Raw genomic sequence first — 7,302 nt, forward strand, 5'->3', positions numbered from 1 at the left:
TTAAATCTAAAGTTTAAAACTTAACTTTTGAATTAGTTTCCATCACACGTCGCCAACTCTGACGTAATATTGTCCCGTATTGTCATTTTATGTCTGATGTAATTATGCATCTTCTGTATGTATTTGTACTTTCTTTCCAAAAGTCTTCTCTGATCACTCTCAACCTCATCATGATCACTTGTTACCATGACAACTCTTTCATAGGACCAATCGCCCACCTCTCTCTCTTTCTTTCTCTAGCTGTCTCTCTCTCTCTTTCTCTAGCTGTCTCTCTCTCTCCGTATCTCCTATTGCTCTTTATTGTCTTTGTCGTGACTCCCCCTCACCCATCAGCCACTGCAATCACCCACTTTAATTTCTCATCAGAGGATTCCATTTCATTTTATCTTAATTTATTTATTTTTCTTTCTGTTTTTGTTTTTTTTCTTTCATCAGATGCCTTCAGTGGAGGAAGACTCAGTAGCCTGTCCTCTCTGTAGCATCACCAGCCAGCACAGTCACAGCATCTGGCAGTGAACCCCTCCAGCCAAACTCAACGAGGTCAGTCCAGTTACTCAGCCGGGCTCTTTGGGGGGTTTTCCAACCTCCTTGCCCTTAGCCTGGAGCAGTTTAGACAGGCCCGTACGCAGTATGTGTTAAGGTCAGGAACCTCAAAGTCCTCTGGTGAACCCAAGTGGCAGGACATAGTGGCTGAGGTTTTCAGAAGGGTCTTACACAAGCTGCTACTTCTGAGGTCAAGGGGGCTGCAGTGTGGAGGAAAGTGCATCCAACTGCTTCCTGCATGGCTGGGTCTGAGGCAGGGCTTGTGCTTTTACAACGTGATTTTTGAGCACTGGATGTTCTGTGTGGTGGGGTAAAGAGAGAGAGGCTTTCATTGTTGAATTGTGTGTCCAAGTTGGACATTTACAAGAAGAACATTTGGTGAGGCAGCATGGAGTTCCTAAAAATGTTGGAACAGCCTCAAAGAGGATGTGAAGGGAGCTGAAAATCTTGAACATGAACTCACAATTTACATTTTTTCCTGGAATTTTAAGCATTTCTGTAAGTTCTTTGTTGTTTTGTATTTTATACCCCTATTTATTTCAGCATTTCACCTTAAAGCGGCTAAAAAACATTCTTTTATGTTTCTTTTATATCAATGGAATACATGACAGCTTGTATATGAAAGGGGTCGCTACTAGCGATGAGCCCACAGGGATTCATCACCCAACTCTGCATTTCCTCTCAGCTCTACAGAGCAGTATGGCAAATTACAGCTCACTGTTTTTATTTTCTGGCCTGCAACTTCATTGTTTTGGTTCACTCTCACCACGCTCATGGCGTGTCAGCTGTTCTCAGCGAAAAGACGGTTGATAAACCGACCTGCTGAGCACCAAACAGCAGACAAAGTTAGAGACTAGCTGATGAACACAGTGGAGCATTTAGCAGTTAAAGTGACAGATATTCAGGAGTGGTGGACAGAAGAAAAACAGAGCTAAAAGGAGAGTAAATATTGCACAACATTTGCCAGGTGACCAGAAACATACTCCGAATGAATGGTAATGTTGCTCTGGATCCACTAGATGTATAAATAAACCAGTTTGCTAGTTTGTTTTGCTGTCCCCAATTGGCCAAAAATTTAAAAAAAAAGTTAATGCAAGTTTAAACATAAACTCATCATTTGCCTTTTTTATTGTGGCATTTTGAGCATTTCTTTAATTTATTTTATCTTACACTAATAACTGTTTTTTTTGGCCATTTGGGAGCAGAAAAAACAAGTGAACAGAGCATTGCCTTTTAAGTTGAAAGTTGAAGCAAATGTGTTAACAAACCGTTGTATTACACATATTTAAATGTATTACACATATAAACCAATGTATTTACACATCCAGCAGACAGTTACAAAGCAACATTATCATTCGTCTGGAGTTGTGTTTGTGTCCACCTGATAAATCTAAATCCAATATTCACCCTCTTTTAGCTCTGCCTTTGGTCTAATTAGTCTAAATATCTGGCTCTTTAGCTGTCGCTAACCAGCTAGTCTCTAACTGTGGCTGTCTGCTGTTTGGTGCTGACCAGGTGGTTTCTTTTCCAATTGAAACAGTTGCCTGCTGTGGTCGAAAGCAATGCTATGAGATTGGTGAGAGTGAAGCCAAAACAGTAAAGTTGCGGGCCAGTAAGATAAACAATGAGCTCAAACTCACTATAAAGCTCCATAGAGCTGCAGATTCAGGTGCTAATTCTCTGTAGGTTCATCAATACATCTTTCACATTATCATTCATTTCATAATGTATCAAAGGACATTAATGAAATAAATTCAAGCAGAAGGGAGGCTCATGCACACAAAGTTTAAAGCAGATATAATCACTTTTTTTATAATATTAAAAAAGGATTTAAAAAAAATATAAAATGTCTATTATTGGGGCTGCAGTTGCGGGCTGCAAATGTCAGTTTGTATGGTGGGAGAAAAGGGTCTGACTCACGATAGCCTGGTGGGGGTTCGTGAAGATGATTTGAGCAATATTTTGAGATGTCCACTTATTTCTTTCTGTCTTTCTTCCTTTTTTTGTACTTATCATATTTACTGTTCCGTCCTTTCTTGCGTTGTATCTCTAACGTTAGTAATGTCTCATCACATTCTGTCTCTTGGCGCTACAGGAGCCACGGAGCCACAGAGCCAGGAGACTAATCTAATCATTTAGGGCCTGCTCTTGAGTAGTAAATAATTTTCTTGGCATATCATAAGGTATGCGTGTGTGTGTGCGTCTGTCTGTGTGTGTGCATTTACGAGGGTTGTGTAATTCTCCTCACTCTTTCCAGTGTTTCTCGCCACGGTCCCCCACGGTCCCCCGAGGACAGCAGCAGCCCTAGACCAATTTTTGTTCTTTTTTATCTTGTTCTACAGTGACACACATTGGTCTATATTTCACGTCACTCTGACTAAACTGCTCCGCTGTTGAGATGTCCACTTTAAAGCTTGATGCACTCCTTGTGTATGGATTTGGCTACAATGCCAGCAAAGCACTTTGCCTTGAGAAAGGAATTAAACCCCCGAGGTTTTTCTAAGATAGATTAAATAGGGAGGGGAGCTGAGAAGGCTGGGCTTATGGGAGGGGCACTACCCAAATATAGAGAACCTGCCAAATGCCAACGGGTGTGGGCGAGGAGGCTGGCCTTTCTGATGTGTGTCTGCACATGTGGGTGGGTGTTTGAGGATTTCTAGGATGTGTGTAAAACAATACATATTGTATGCCTGTTCCTGTGTGTGTGCAGATGAGCTTGTGTGCACATTATATGCAGGCAAAGAAAACACAGGGGCTGAAGATTACGCAGCAAACATTTTGACATTGACAATAGAGTGTAGAAAGCCAGCATAAAAGGGAATGTTTGTTGAGTTTCAAAATTGTTTATACCGTGCCATCATATAATGGGAAAATTTTTGTGTTTATTGGGTTTGGCATTGAAGTTATTCATCTCTGCCTTTCAGATGCTTTCCAGTTCAGGGTGAGTGAAGCGACAAAGTGAAAGATGCAAACAAACAAAGGCAGGTAATGCGCAGAAAGCCACGGGAGGCGGTGGGGGATGACTTGGAATGGGAATTGCAAAAACAAAACACAACGCAGAGCAGATCCAAGCGAGAGCCGGAGGAAGGTTTTGTTTGCTGCGTCTCACATGTTTGGTTACTCAAGCTAATGAGCAGCAATTAGACAGCAGCCAATTAACTCTGGCCATCAGACTGAGACCGAGGGAAATGGAAAGAGGAGGAGCGAGGAAGTGAGAGAAGGGAAAGAGTTGAGGAAGGGAGGGGAGATGGATGGGTAAATGACCTGGGAATCACAGCCGCTGTTATCTGCCGGAGATGTTCATGTGTGCGTTTGCATACAAATGAGTTGTGTGTGTGTGTGTGTGTGTGTGTGTGTGTGCGTGTGTGTGTGTGTGTGTGTGTGTGTGTGTGTGTGTGTGTGCGTGTGTGTGCGTGCGTGCGTGCTGGTGCGTGTGCGTGCTGGTGCGTGTGCGTGTGTGTGTTCCAGCAGAGGGAGCTGTGTAGGCCCATGTCACTGTAAGTGCTCTACATGACCATCTGGCTCTCACTGTCAGACTGGATGCTGAACTTACGCTTAACTCTTTCACTGCCAGCATCTCCTTCACATCCATACGATAAAAAAACAAAACATGAACAGATACCACATTTGTCTCACTGCGGACAGTTAGAGATAACACACACCTTTTGCCAGTATTATTATATGCACTGAATAACTGAACAATCAGACCCACAGAATCAGAGATATAAATGATTGATGACAGATTGATGGAGACGCTGTGTGATTGTGCATCTTCTCTGGCAGCCAGTATGCTGACCAGATTGCGTATCTGCTTCAGGCTGTGGAGGGAAGGAAGCAAATGGTTAATTTCTCATACTCTGACTGCTGATGCAGTGTTCCAGCTGAACCCCTTGGAGAGTCTCTCGCTCTCTCTCTCATTCACACACACACACTCACACATACACCTACAAATACACACTGTACTGTAGTGCTTGCCATTCTTCTGAGTAGCCTGCTGCCCTCTCTTTAATTAGGCTAATTGAAATGCGAGAATAACCATTTTCTGGATTGCTCATTATTTTGGAGCAGTTTAGAATGAATGCTTACACATTCAGAGGAGAGCCGGTCTTTTCTCTCTCCTTGGTTGACCCTGTTGCCTGGTGCAGATGAGTCTGGCCCCTTGCAGACTGAGGCCCGAGGGCTGTATACCTGGCCTTGGTCGGTCTGCGGCTTGGCCTTAAGTCTTCTTGCTCCTCTCGTGACTCTTTGCACCTTTGGCTTTTTAACCGCTACCTTGCCTCTGCCTTTCCAGGGGGATCATCCCCCACCGGTGGCCTCATTGTTGTTTAAGCAAGAGAGTCAAGTGGGATTTTCCAGACATCCTTGAGATAAATTGAGAGAGACGGTTTGTGCTTAAGTGCTCTTGGCAGGTCTACAGGTGGTTGGGCGGCTTTTCCTGTGTTCTTAGCTACTCTGTTAACCCCCGAGCAGGCCCACTGTTGGCCCTTAGCTGCGACAGGAGCCTCCCCAGGGCAGCTTGAGCTTATGGAGAGCAAGAGTAAAGAGACAGAAAGAAAGAGAGTGAGAGAGATGCCAAAGTACATCTGGAGCAAGGAGCTGGAGAGAATACAGTATGTGTATGTGACAACCTGAGAAAATGTTCATATGTTTTGTGTCTCCCTGACAAGGAGGTGAGTCATTCCCTCAACACACACTAATGCACCCACCCAACCATGAACACACACACACATAAACACACGTACAGTCTCACACACACACACACACAGTTCTCGACTAGACTGCACGGGGGCAGATCACATGCTCGTCATTAGCCCTGCAGAACCGACCGCAGCAGTGTACAGTAATATTCACCTCATGATGTGACTTCAAACATTTGTCATATGTACACATTACACACATAGAGAGTCATTTGCCTTCGAGGAGCTTTGTGATTTCCTCATTAACTTCTCGAAATGTAATGAGTCATTGAACCAAGTTCTGTGGCTCTGTTAATTATGGCCCCGTTTCAGCAGCTCTCTCCATGGCAACCTAAAGTTCTGCCTGTCACCACATGAGAGATGAGGGAATAAAGACATTTTCCCATTATGCTGCCACCCCAGCGTGCATATTTCTCCTCAAGACAGGCCTGCTGAGGGTTGTGCTGCTGATCTTTTAGCTCCCTCTGCTGGAGAACAGGATAAGCTAGTTGTCTTCTGTAGTACGCAAAAATTGTGACTTTAATGAGGGGTGACATTAGCAGGGGAAAATCGAGCAATGTCAACTCAAACAGTGACATGTTTTGGATTCATGATCAATCAGGAAGTCTTGTGTGATAAATAAGGGTAAGTGGTCAGCACTCCTGCGCTAAGAGTGTGTGTCCACATGTTGACCTCACTGAGATCAATAGCTAAAACTGTGAACAGTTGGTGTTTGAAAGCTCAGTGGCATCAAATTGAATATCATGAGGCTATTAGCATGCAAATGAGCCGTTCCCACTCATTATTGTCCTGACAAACAAGCGTCTGTTAATGGGTGTGTATTTGCATTGCACCTACAGTATGAATGAGCTTGAGCTAATGAATGTAAATGAGCAGAGTTCAGAGTTTGGTGAGAAGCGACCAGTTTGCTCTGAAAGGAGCGATGAAGAGGGAAAGTCAAAATGGATGTTAACAGTGTTTCAGAACTAAAAGAAGTTGGGTACTTGATGTAAATGCAAAAGTATCTTTCTCTCAGTATTACTCTTACCCTTTCATTGTTCCCTTGTAAAATGACTGAAGCATAAAAATAACTTGCTACCCTTCAGCTCTTCCTCTAATGTGACACAAAAAGTCATTGAGCCCTGGACGCAGATCAAATGTCTGCACTACCCAATTACAAGCTTCTGTGTTGTGTCGAAAGTGGCCCGCAGGTGAGGCTGCCAAATAAAATATCCAGAGAGGGCTCATAACTTTCCCATCATTTGTCTCTTATCATGTGTTGTTTACATCATTTTGACATTAATCAAAGTATAAATGAGGGACAGTTTTATCATGAAAGAGTCCACTCCCACCAGCAAAGAAATACTTCTTTGAGGATGAGTGTGATCACTCAGGATTGGCAGTGTATTTACTGGTAATAACCTTTTTCTTTTAAGGGTTCAGTGGACCAAAGCCAAGACAAAATACAGTCTACCCCGTAACAGAGCTGGCAGAACACTCCACTGCGGGAAACAAGCTCTCAGGTCATGGACTTGGTTTGTCATTCCCTATAAATGAACTCCTCAGCTTGTTGAAAACAAGATGAAGGATGACAAAGTGACTTTTTCCCACTTGCCAGTCGACCACTGCCTGTGGCCTTTGTGCCACTTCTCTCACTGAATTGTATTTTTAGGTGTCATGAGGGGTTTAGTCATTGGTGAACTTCTTTTTGACGGATTGGTCTGGGCGAAGCTGAGTGCTCTTTCAGTGGCCACTGGCCAGAGCATGCTAAAACGAAACAGTTGAACAGGGGTGATCTATAAAGATCTATAAAGTGTCTGTTCTTTTCATTTCACTTTTTAAAAATTCTGTAAAGTTTTATTTGATAATGATATCTGATATTTAATTGATATTTTTTTATAATAATGAAAAATGACAATGGAAATGTGGCAATGTGAAGGGGTTTCTCATAGTGAAGAATCTATAGAGAATTATCACCTAAATCTGCAGCTCCCCTCGGCTTTACATAGCTTTATAGTGAGTTGTTTAGCTGTCTGGCAGCAACTTTACTGTTTTGGTTCACTCTCACCGCTCTCATAGCGTT

This window comes from Sebastes umbrosus, chromosome 14, assembly GCF_015220745.1.
Source record: "Sebastes umbrosus isolate fSebUmb1 chromosome 14, fSebUmb1.pri, whole genome shotgun sequence".
Taxonomy (NCBI): Eukaryota; Metazoa; Chordata; class Actinopteri; order Perciformes; family Sebastidae; genus Sebastes; species Sebastes umbrosus.